The 13012-nt window shown below is 39.6% G+C and overlaps 1 protein-coding gene across 1 annotated transcript in view; it reads right to left on the bottom strand.

Annotated features, from left to right (window-relative positions):
- LOC107746696 (RNA-binding protein Musashi homolog 2) overlaps nt 1–13012 on the bottom strand; it is a 259374-nt gene that overhangs the window by 214183 nt on the left and 32179 nt on the right. The gene's annotated exons all lie outside the window — the stretch shown is intronic.

Genomic DNA, 13012 nt, shown 5'->3' with positions numbered 1-13012 from the left:
TTATGCCACTTAATACTTTTGTGGAAACTGATGCATTTCCAGGATTCTTGATGAATAGTCTTTGCTATCACTTTTGATCTTTTGAATTTAATGCATCCATGCTGAAAAAAGGACTTAATTTAAAAAAAGTGAACAATAGCGTGTTTCAAGTATAAACATACAAGCTATATTTAGTTTAAAAAAGGAAATAGGGTGAATTTTAAATTCATGCTGAAATTAAAAATTTTCCTTTGCTTATTCCATGAAACTCATTTATGTTTACACTTCATTTTTCTTGAAGGACAAAGATCTATTCAGAGCAGTAAATAGTAAATGTTGCTTGATTTCTGGTGAAGAAAATCGAGAAACAGGCCAATCACTCAGGCAGCATCAGCGGACGGCTTTAACTGGCTGAGAAGAGCCATTTAAGGCAATGTCAATTGAACTGGAAAGTATATTTTGTAGACTGGAAAATGAAGGTAGCTCTATGGGGGAGCTCCGCGATCTTTGGCAGCGGTTTGTCAAAATGCACTGAAACACTGATTGGAGGAGGAGTCGCATCGTCAGACACATAACACTGACAGACAACTTTACAGTTAGCTGCAATGTTCACATAGCAAATCCTGTGACTTGAGGTAATGCTACGACAGTTTAAATAAATAACACTGACAATTACTGAATAAATCATGAGCTGTCACCGCACTCTCTCTCACCTTTAGCTGTCGAATGAACGGGTACAATTTGTTCGAGATCCATTCTGTTGGCATCTTTTTGCCATTGAAACTCAGACAAAGTAATAGGTGAAAGGGAAAGCATAATGTAACTGGTAAACATAGGTTGTAAATCTTCCCCCAGCTGTTTTTGAAGTAGCGCCGCTGTTGTGGAATCACAGGAAAGACTGTCTATTTGTTATTATGCAGAACTAAATGAACTGACAGAGAAAATCGAAAAGCATTCCAACCTAATGATAATGGACTGGCGGAATACGACAGCCCTACAATCTCTCATTTTACTTTTCCACATTAGCATTTTACTTAACGTGAAAAATGCCTGTGCACTGCTGAGGAGAATAAATTTGAAGAGCACCATGGACAACTCGCTGATTAGCCACAAACCCAGTCCAAGACAAGGACAAATTAAATAATGACCTGCTTAAAAAATGCTAAATAAAACAATCATAAAAAAGGACAGCCTGATTAAAACGGTCCTTTCTCTATCCTCTACTTGTAAGTACAAAGTCGAAGGCTGCATTGTAAATCCTTTTAAAGAGGTCAGCTATTGTTTGTCGGGCAATAAAGGCCAAAAAATACCAACCGAGAGAGGCTGCATTTTTTAAGTCTGGCTAAAGCGATGCTCGTGGCTTGGACAAACACCTAGTCTTCTCTAGTTTAAGGCTGTAGAGGCTTGTGTCCCTCAGGATGTGTGGTTAGACCGAAGAGTCACAGGAAGAGAATTGGGAGACAGTCCTATGGGGAAATCTAGCCTTAACTAGTAGCTGGATTCTAGCTGTTCCAGACCATCTAGGTAGCTGGTTAACCAGCTTATGACCAGCTTGGACTACCATAATGACCAACTTCAACTAGCTAATGACCAGCTTGCACACAGCTACTAGTTTAAACTGGATTTTCCAGCAGAAAAGAAGTGCAGCACATTGCAGACCTGGTCTTCACCGCATGCTCTGTGACTACTGGAGACCTGTAATCAAAGTCAGAGGAGAGAGAGAGAGAGAGAGAGAGAGAGAGAGAGAGAGAGAGAGTTACGGGTAGGGGGAGAGAGAACAAGTGAGTGAGATTAAAGGTGCGTGGGGGGTACTCCACTTTCACTCTCAGTGATCAGTGGTGGCTACTTTTAGCATGTCTCCTCCTCATCTGTGGCATTGCCCTTGATTCCACTAACAGCATGAGAGAGAGAAAAAGAGACAAAGAGATCAGCCAGAAGCACAGGAGGGAGCCTTCCTCTCAGTCACCACATCCAAAGGAAGTGGAAAAGAAAAGCTATCAAGCACCCACTAAATGTCAAAAATGAGAGACAGACAATAGCTGAGAGTCATCCAAATCAAGGCAGAGTAAACAGGCGAATTAGCAGCTTGTGTTGCAAAATGACTTGGATTCTTACTAGCTCAGTTTTTTATTTTCCAAATGGGTTTCCAAGCATTTAAGAACTACAGCACAGTAAAAGATCAAATTAAAAATCAAGGAACTGTTTTTCACATAAAAACAATAATATAATATAAACTACAAAATCAAAACCTTAGGGTTGATATATACTTTTTTCTGCAGTTATTTGATCAAAAATACAGTTAAAGTTTTATATTTTAATATATTTATAATTTATTCCTGTGATGGCAAGACTGAATTTTCTGCAGTCATTACTCCAGGCTTCAGTGTCACATGATCCTTCCTGATTTGATGCTCAAGAAAGATTTCTTATTATTATCAATGTTACAAACAGTTGGAAACTATGACAGACTTTTAAAATTCTACAGGATTCTTTTATGAATAGAAAGTTCAAAAGAACAGCATTTATTTGAAAAAGAAATCTTTTGAAACAGTAAATGTCATCACTGTCACTTTTGATCAATTGAATGCATTCTTTTTACTTTCTAAATACTAATTTACTTTAAAAATACCCCAATTTTTATAATAAATATAATATAATATAATATAATATAATATAAGAGATGTTTGCATAAGCTTTAGACGATGTATCCTAAAATTATTTAGAAATTAATAATTATGGGTTAAAAAAAAAACGGAAAAAGAAGGAACAGCCAAGTTCACGGATCTCAGTACACCCCACATCACTTAGCCATCATCTCTGCTAAACCCTCACACATCTTTACAGCCTCCAGAAAAAAGCACTAGGAGTAGGACCACAAGGAGGAGGGATTTACAGCCCTACCTGAAGCCCTAGATACAGATTTCAGGAATCACTAGAGCTTGGGCAAAGAACACCTTAAAAAAAGGAGGTGAGATGAGAGATTTCACATTTCAAGGGTGAGATAGCAACCAGTGAAAATGGTCTGCCGCCAGTTTGAGATCATCACCTATCACCCATTGTGAGCACACGCTCTGTGGGTCAAAAGTAGTCTAGCCCTTAACCCTGGCATGGAGGGAGGGAACAGCTCTCAGAGGGTGACAGTGGCAGTAATGACTGGTTGTGAACAAAAGGATACATCAGGGAGAGTGTTGCTTCACAACAAGGGCCTTCTTAAAATAGACTGCTGAGACAAGAAGGACAGGCTCAGGCTCTTCGAGGGCTGAAGATTCGATGTTGACCGCAATTTTTATAATGAGAGTGGGTGATTAATACCAGAAACTTGATCATTTTACATAATTTTTATCTCTTTTCAAGCGTTTGCATCAGTTACATGGTTATGTTGCAATTCATGCATCAATGAATTTTGAGGACATTTATTGCACACATAAAAAACACAGTCGAACAAATATAATCGCCCATGAGAAATAAACTACTTCCCTAGAAAAAAAAAAAAGAAAAAAAATTTTCATTGATATCTTAAAATGTGTCCTGTAATAAAATTTGTTTCCTCTATTTTGGTGCCACATAAATGGCGGTGTGACTAAGACCCTGTCAGCCTCCATTTATTAATACAACAGGAAAATACACCACCTTTATTTAGTTTATCACTCCCCTGTAATCTCTTGCAAACCGTCCCTCGACTGCCAGTAACCCTGTCTGCGACAGAACCACAGGTGGGCCAAATTAACGGCAAGATCGGTTTATAAAGCGGTGGTCTTTCTATGTTAATTATTAAAGTATAATTTCTCAGCTCCAGTATTCATAAGCCTGGCTCTTTTGATAGACACGGCGGTATTAAAAGCCCAGTATGTAATTCTATGAGCCGCACAGCAGCGTATATAATGAGCCATAAATCAAGTATCATTTACTGTCTATCGCAGGCTATTAATCTTTGCTGCGTTACTCAACGGTGCAACTCTGAGGACAGCTGCCTCTCTGAGCTATGCGCTCATAAACATCAACCGTTCAATATCTTTTTATGGTTATGGATGCACACCGTCAACTCGACTCAGACCTCGTCAAAGGTGCCAATCATAAGTTCAAGTGTTGGTGTCTACTTTTCCCTTTCTTTTTTTATCTGCTGATGTTCCCCAAGTAAACTTCCCCTTTATGTCCTGTCCTCAGAGAGAGGCTGTGATCTCTGGCTTCGCACTCTGATGAATGGTAAAAGCATGTTCAAATAAAAGCTTGTGTGAGGGAAGGGACGGGACTTTGAGAGTGGTTTTCACGGCAGGCGGCTAAGAGCTGGGATTTGGGAAGACGTGCGGCATGTGCTGCGGAACGGCATGAGAACTGGAGCTGTAAAAACACAAAAAAGACAGATGCAGGGGTGAGATGGGAATTTCCTGTTTGATAAAACTGCAGAAAAATGCACAAGCGTTCGTTTAGAGATGAGGTTTCGCGGTAGCTTTATTGTGGTTGAAAAAATTAAAACTCTCAAATGCTTTCGGGCCGAATTGCAGAATACGAATTCATTTTGAAACTGTACATTCATTGTAGCTTTTCAAGGTTTGATCAAACACAAAGCAATGGTTGATGGAGGAGATGAGAGTTCCTAAACTTTCAGGTTCAGTCAGGAGCACTCAGCAGGGTGTTTACTTCAATAGAACAAGCACAACTGAACTTGGTTGTTTTCCAATTTAGGCCTGAATCAGGATAGCAAGCTGTTGTTTGTTTGCTCTGTTCAAAACGGAAGAGTTCTGAACTGGAATTTGGGCTGTAAAAAGCCTCCAAACTACATCCACCCCAGCAGCACGTACAGTAAACCACATTTCTCCAGCACCGGTGCACTGGATTACATGCATCTCTCAAAGCAAAATGTACAAGAGTAATATTTTCAAGTCTCCAGAATAAAAAGTGCCTGGGTGGTATGACTGAACAATGTGCAATGGTAGAGATTCTGCTGAAGCATTTATTTTTTTTACTGCGTTATATCTGTGATGCAACTTTTAAAAAAATCTGACAAGCAAACCGAGCACTTCCATTATATATTCATTGTTTATAATGGAAGCAATTTAGTTTTGACGCACTGCATTAAGAAACGCACTCAGTTTTACTTTGTTCATCTCAATTTGCAGCATTAAATCAGAATTCAACAGTATGGCTTCAAACATGGCATGAAGTAATATTCAATGTATTACCACCATGAATGTTGTTTTCAACTCAGTGCTTACATAATGTGAAGCTGTTTTTGCACCGATGCCAGACTTATTTATTTGTTAAGAATGATCTTATCTTTTGATTGCATCCATCAAGTTTCAATAAATACAATTATTTAAGCCACTATATTATAGAAAAATAGGTATTACAAGACTATATATAGACTACGATCATATCATGATGGAAGATTTTGGCCATGCTGTCCACAGCGAGTAATAAAAAATAGCAGGCCGTATTCGGCCTGGCCATGTCTACATTTGAGGACGCATCAAACGGCCCTGACTCCCGAAGGTCGAATCAAGAACACTGAAACCTCGACCGAGGCAGCTGTGGAAACAATGGCTGCACTGCTGTCGCCAATCAACAAACAAGTGCTCCCTGAGCGGCCCATCTCCCCTACTGCTCACAGCCATTAAGAGAGGGCCAGCAGGCCCAAATCTACTGCAGGGCAGAGGGGGCCATAGCTGTGGGGAGCACTGGCACAGCAGGGATCTCTAAGAATTGAGAGAGGAGTACGGATGAAGACACAAATCGATGCACTGTGATGATAACACTGCAAAATCATCCAACAAGCATGAATACGGAAGTTTTAGTTGGGTTTCTTACATTCCGACTCCTGTGCCACAAATAAAGAATAATGACGTAACTACGACATAATCTGCCCAAAAATAAACATGCTGCATCACAATCTTTGTTTACAATAAAAATTATATCCAAAACTATTTAATTTTGCATTTTTAGATCATCAGAAGTTATTAAAATAAATCAAATTAATAAAATTCATTAAAGTACAAAAATCATTATTTTTGTAAATAAAATAACATTTGGAAAAAGTTGCGCAGAGATAGTTTTGAGAACTCATTTTAACAACCAAAGAAACTGAATTCTGCATCTTTAGCCAGTTGGTTTTAAAGTTAATATGTAACAGATTTTCAGAAAAAATAATTTAATTAAAAAAATAAATTTTTTTTAAAATCGGAAGTTGGAGTAAACTAGCAGAAAAAATAATCAGATCAAATTAATGAAATGCACATAATACTGGGTACATGCAGCCTAAATGGTATTATTATCCTGCAGCTATTAGTGGTTCCTGATCTGAGACCAGCAGATTTAAGGTCCCAGTCCAAAAATAGCGTGTTTACTTAGTAGTATGCACCCAATTTCCATTGCATGCAAAGCATTTTGCAAAACTCACTGCTTTTGCTGCATCAATGAACTCAATGAACTGGCCAACACTGACCATTTAAGAAAGCACAATCCAAGCTCCTCACTCTTCCATCTAACCATTTACTCTGTCTATTGTTACCAAACATGTCGAACCCTGAAGGTAAAAATCCATTAGTTGTAATTATTCACCTATGTCAGTGATCAGAGCGCCCCAGGCTAATGGCATCAGCTGCCCTCAACTCAACAGCGAAGCTGTGGTTAAGCGTGTGCCAGAAGAATGGATGGATGGATAACTGCTCTCAAGCAGACATTTACACCCGAGCTGTATGGTCAGTGGGAACATTATATCTATATTCTCCTGCACTAACCCACTCTTCCACAGACATTTATCCTCATAACTTTCCCATTACACACAATGCATTGACCATCCAACGAGGACTTCCCGGTATGGGTGTCATATCTCAGCATTACTAGGAGCTAAAACGGCTCTTATGATTGCTTTAGAATGGTGATGCGATTCCTTTAATGATGTTATTATTTAAGAAACCACTCTGACTTGAGCCAAGTGTACATTCGCCATTCCTTCTCACATTTAACACTATTAAGCGTATCCTCCGCATTCAGACTTTGTGATTTCAGACCTTGGCTGATATTCTCGGGATCCAGCTTTGATTGTTAACTGACTTGATGCGGCACTTATCTGCTCCAAGGGTCTTCCCATTAGGGGAGTATACCTGCAGTCGAACACAGTAACGTAGCAACCAGGGTCACATGACCCATGTGCACTGCAGGGAGTTGATATTGTACACCTCCAGGGCCAGAGAACTGGCAAAGAAGTGAGCAGACCCCTCTATCACGTTCAGTTCTCCTCCTATATTACATTATTAACTGCTTTTTTGTTTCGGCATTTCAGGCTTATGGATGTAGGTGCGTCTCTACCAACAGGCAAAAGAGAAAAAATAATAATTCTGGCATTTGAAAGCTTGGGTAAAAACAGTCTGTATTATATACAATTCTTGTGTTGACATACTTCCATTCAGGAAGCTGGGGTAGGACATATCAAAGCACCTTCATCATTTAAACATCCAAAAGCTCTTAGTTAAAAATGCAGCATGACTACACATCTGCATAAATAAATAAATGGTAAATTTAGAGGAAATGTGCATGCACAATTAAACATTCAAACATCCATCGACTGATACAAAAAAAAAAAATCTCTTATATCAGCCTGTAACAGATTTGATACCAAGATAACAGGAATGGACTACAAGCCACAAAACACCTTATTTGATTTAATTTTGCATGAGGTCGGCAGCAGAGGGTTTGTATGAGGTACAGAGCTGTCAGAAACAAGCTTGACTTAATTAACCATTTATTGTTAAGATGGTCTGACAGCAGGTCATCACAAGGTGAAACGGAGTCATGAATCTCTGAGACCCCAAGCACTGCAGGGTCAGCTACCCTGCGAAACATATCAGAGATTTCCACTGGACTTTCACGGCTGCTTGTGATTGATAATTTAAATTTGATGTAGAGATGGGCAGGCCTATGTTCAGAGGCTCTGTTTCATTCATAATTGATTGCCAATTATTCTGTCGATTACCAACAAGCCGCACGTTTCACTGTGAACTCTAACCGAGGAGGTTAAAGACCCGAAGCCTAGAACATGAGCTCCAGACAATACCAAAGAAACCGCCACCCAAGAGCTGCCTGCATATTCAGCGAGACGCAACCTTTAACGACGGAGGCCTATGGGTAATTAATGTGCTGTTCATTTTACTAATAACTAGCTTAATTATTCATCACAGACACTAGCCACAGATAAATGATTGTGATTTATTGTATCACTGCATCAGGGTCTTTGAGTAATTAGTGCTGCTGGAAAGCACAACACTCTGCCCTTTGTGCCACAGCACTAAATTTGAGCTATTATGACCATACACAAGTGTCTACATTGTCATTCACAACATCTATGATTCATAAAATTCGTCATTTAAAGTGCTCAAGTATGATGCTTATATTTGACTAACTGTTTTATTTGGCTATGTATTATTACACTGTTTGTAATGTTTAAATCCAAATACAAAATTAGTGAAGAAAAAAATTCTGATTAAATCAATGCCCTCCCATATTTGTCTATAACACAAATTAATGTGTGAGTATGTATGTGTTGTTGTGTTTTGGAGCGCAAGTGAAAGAGAGAGAGAGAGAGAGAGAGAGAGAGAGTCCTATCAATACCTTAGAGCTAGCAGTCTCAGAACAGAACACATCAGCCAGGACAGGGCCAAAAATAAAAGCCTGCACCATTTGCAACTCCAACAGGGAGACACTCCTAATGGGCCTCAGTAAGTTCACCAGAGGAGAGGGCCTACAGGAGATTTATTTTAAAAACCGCGAGGAAAATGTGATGACAGTTGGGCTGAGAATTCCAAATAAAAATCTGCTGCTGAATAAGGGATTGTTTGAGCTCTGCTAGTGTCAAATAAAATAGCTCATCATATTCGAAGCCATGTGGGGCAAAAACCTCAGCGATCAAAAACATCACTGCCATAAAGGTGCGACATCATTCTTCCAGTCGAAAATGAACTTGTCATCAGTGGCAGTATTAATTGTAAATATAAAGTTATTTATATTTAATACACTACCATTCAAAAGTTTGGGGTCAGTAAGGTTTTTTTTTAGCAAGGATGCATTAAATGGGTTAAAAGTGATAATAAATACTTTTATAATGTTACAAAAGATTTTTATTTAAAAAAAAAAATGCTGTTCTTTTGAACATTATATAAAGAATCATGAAAAAAAAATGCATCAGTTTTCAAGAAAGTATTTTCAACATTGATGATAAATGTTTCTAGAGCACTAAATCAGCGTATTATGATTTCTAAAGGATCATGTGGCACTGAAGACTGGAATAATTGCTGAAAAGTCAGCTTTGCCATTACAGAAATAAATTCTATTTTAAAACACATTAAAAGGGGGCAAAAGTGTTATTTTAAATAGCAATAATATTTCACAAATGTTACTGTTTTACTGTATTTTTCATCAAATATACATAAACATATATTCAAGATGACTCCTTTTGTGTTGCAAAAAAGACAGTAATGCAGCTTTAGAAAAACCATATGGTGAGCAAATGATGACAGATTTTAATTTTTGGGTGAACAATCCCTTGAAACAACTGTGGCCGTGCACAGCATGATATTAAATAGGTCAGCCGAGACACCTGTGAATTAGAGCACAGCACACTGACTGAGTCTTGAAAAGGTGCAAGTTTGTTTTGGCGTCGGTGTAGCGACAGGGGAGTAAAGCAGGTCAGTCCTCTCAAGCGCACTGTCCCTCCTGTTGTTTCAGCTGTATCAGCATTAGAAAAACGTCCCCAGCAAGTTCCCTTCTCCCTGCATACTTCAGAGAGACCCAGCATTGCCCTTTACTAGGGGTTGGGTACCGAACTCGGTACTTTTACGGGTACCGACCGAATTGCGTCGGTACTACAGAGTACAGAGTACCGATTCACGTTAAATCAATCGGTGCCAAATTTCGGTACCGGAGAACGCATCTGGGCGCATACGCTACAGAGAGAGAAAGAGAGACCCTGTGACGTGATGTCACCCCTGCAACTCGTTCAAACAACACACAGGGCAAGCCAAAATGTTCTGAAGTGTGGTTACATTTCTAGGGCCATATGGTTTGGTCGAACCGGTTCACCAAATTGGACTGAATCGTACAGTTCGCATCTCGAGTCGGCACTGATCCACAATTTTCTAAAGTTTCTCACTTTCAGACATGCCTTACAGTCCTACGACTCGAAATAAACCAATATCCCGGAGTATTCATTACTCCTGTAACTCCAGCAGCACTGAAACAAGCTGTGCAGACTGAGAGAACCGATGAGCACGAACAGATATACTGAGCATGCGTGTACTACCGAACGAACGGTACTTTTTGCCGATTCCGATTTTCTTTCTAAGAACTATAATTGACAGCATATACAAACAAAAATCTATGCAAATTTCAATGCAAAAATTATTTTGTGCTGTCTCTCTCACACACTCACTCAGGCTGTGCAAGCCTCATCTGGCACGATATCAGTTGCCATTTACACTGAATGCAATTAAAATTAGAATCATTTTCACGCGAAACGACATGTTTACACGCGACTGTGAGTGTGCGTGTGGCTGTGACGTCAATGCCGGCGCCGCTGGCAATAAAAGGATCGGCTCGGCATCGCCAAGATGTGAGACTGACCAGCCGGTCAACGATCCGGGCCGGTCATGTGAAAAATCGTCCGATTCCGATCACTGGCCGGTCAATCAAGTGCATCTCTACCGAGAACCGTTTCTTTCGGACACGTTCGAGAACCGTTTCTTTCCGACACGTTTGATATATTGAGAACCGATGAGCTGGAAATTGAGCATGTGTGTAGTACCGAACGGTACAGTGGGTCTCGAGTCAACAGTTCTCGAATCACCAGTACACTGAAGTTACACTGTTTCTTTCAGACACGTTCGACATTTCGGACACGTTCGAGAACCGTTTCTTTCGGACATGTTCGACATACTGAGAACCGATGAGCTGGAGATACGGAGCATGCGTGAAGCTAAAACTGATGCTGTGCTGATATTATGAGCGCGAGTGAACCGAGGACTTGAATGAGGGGGCGAATTTGACGGAATGAAGTTTATTTAACAGATAAAACTTACTGGAAAGTGCAAATGCAACTATATTAAACAACATTTTAACATGATGAACATGCAACAACTGTTCAGTCAAAACATGTAAATGAATATTACTATTTACTACTGTGTATGCACGTTATATTATAAGCTTTATGAGCTGGATTTCTGTACAGTTAAGGTTCTGTTACGGTTTCTGTAAAAAGTTGATGAAGACTTCACTTTCTTCATATCTGACATCAGTGCCAGTATTGGGTGCTTTTGCAAAACGTAAATGTAAGAAACTTATCCAAGATGATGATGACGACGGTTATTACTATTTATCATAAGTTATGATTACGAATTACTTTATTTGAATGTGTTTGAATGTATTTTAATTTGCCGGGATGATAGAACTGACGTCATTATGTGATGACGTAAAAGAACCGGTGAACCGGTGTATAAAGTTTGTAGTCTATTGTTCAAAATGTTGAAATTGAGACTTTTGGACTTATTTTTTCACTGAAATAAATGTTTTTGTAATTATACCGAGTGTAAAATACCGAAAAAGGTACTGGCACCGAAATTCAGGTACTGATACCGGTACCATACCGGTTAAAATGTGAACGGTACCCAAACCCTACCCTTTACCCTCTCTCGCTACATCAAAAGCCTAGCGTGCGTCTGCTGAAGCTAACAGCTGTTGCTTACCAGTCGCGCTCAAGGCTAATTTTGTTTGATGCTTCGATTCGTGCAGTGCCTTACGTGCAAAGCTAAGTGTATTTGTGTCTTTGGTCAATATGAAAGGAAGATGGCACTTGTTTTGTTCTTAGATGTAGCTGGTGTGCCATCTGCTTTTAAAGATCAAATTAAATCCCACAGCAGTAGCGTGGAAAATCAAGGTAAGTGGTTTCTCAGGGACTTGCGTAGTGAACGGGATAAGCTAAATCCTGAAGTAGGGATTGCGTCTGCATATGCAGCCCAGCCTTTTGCAAGTTCACCGTTATATAACTGCACCGTTACTACTGCCAAACAAACAAGTAAAAGAAAAAATGCTTAGTAAACCTGGGCATGAGAGATTAAAGGTTAGTTCAATCGTATATACAGCAAAAGTCGACTGAAAGGACACATGTGAAAAATCAAATCAGTTACAAAAAGTCTCTTTGACTTTGTCTTTTTAAAAAAGACGAGGTGTAATTGAACTCCCTGACAGGATTTGCAAAGGAAAAATGCATATTATAAAGGCCTGGCCAACATTCTGTCCTCCTAAATAGAAGTGAACTAAATAAAGCAACAATACACAGTTAAAATAACCGCAAATAAATCACACAATGGAAAAATCAGTGACAACAACAGCCCTCATGAGGGAAAAAAAAACACACGTTGTCTCTTTGCAAATGGATTTGTTGTGGATAGCAAGCCTGTAACACTCATAAACACACTCTCTTACTTTCTGTCTTTCACTCTCTCTCTTTGCCAGTAATCTCTCTCTCTGTGCGAGAAAACGGCCTCTAAATTTAGCATCAGATTTATCATGCGGTAGCAAAGGCTTCAGCTAACCAGAGGGCGGAGAGAATGCAACCGAAGGAGGCGTCGCCTCTGAAGGGGGTGTCCGTCACTAGTCACATTCTGAGCCAATAAAAAAAGCCTGGGCCTGACAGCCGTACACACACTGCAGCTAATAGATGCTCCTGCTTCCCTGACCTGCCACGCGGGACAAACCACAGAGATCCGGATGAGCACATTAATACCTTTTTTAGGGGTGCTCCGATCAGGATTTTTTAGGCCGATCACAAAAAGCAGTATCTGCCGATACGATCACCGATACCGATCTTTCTAAAGCCTTCTTTTTATCATGTAGAATTATTTATAGTGATGATCCAATCACGATTTTTAGACATGTATTCAGGGCCTGAATTTCATTTTTGAAAATGAATTCCCCTCTTAGGTGAATCTTGTGAGAGGGGATTTTTTAATTTGAGGGGTGGAGGGGGGCGGGCATTTTTTTTGACATT

This window comes from Sinocyclocheilus rhinocerous, unplaced genomic scaffold, assembly GCF_001515625.1.
Source record: "Sinocyclocheilus rhinocerous isolate Xijiao unplaced genomic scaffold, SAMN03320098_v1.1 scaffold259, whole genome shotgun sequence".
NCBI classification, from domain to species: domain Eukaryota; kingdom Metazoa; phylum Chordata; class Actinopteri; order Cypriniformes; family Cyprinidae; genus Sinocyclocheilus; species Sinocyclocheilus rhinocerous.
The sequence above is the reverse complement of the archived record's forward strand: the minus strand, read 5'-3'. Positions and strand labels throughout refer to the sequence as shown.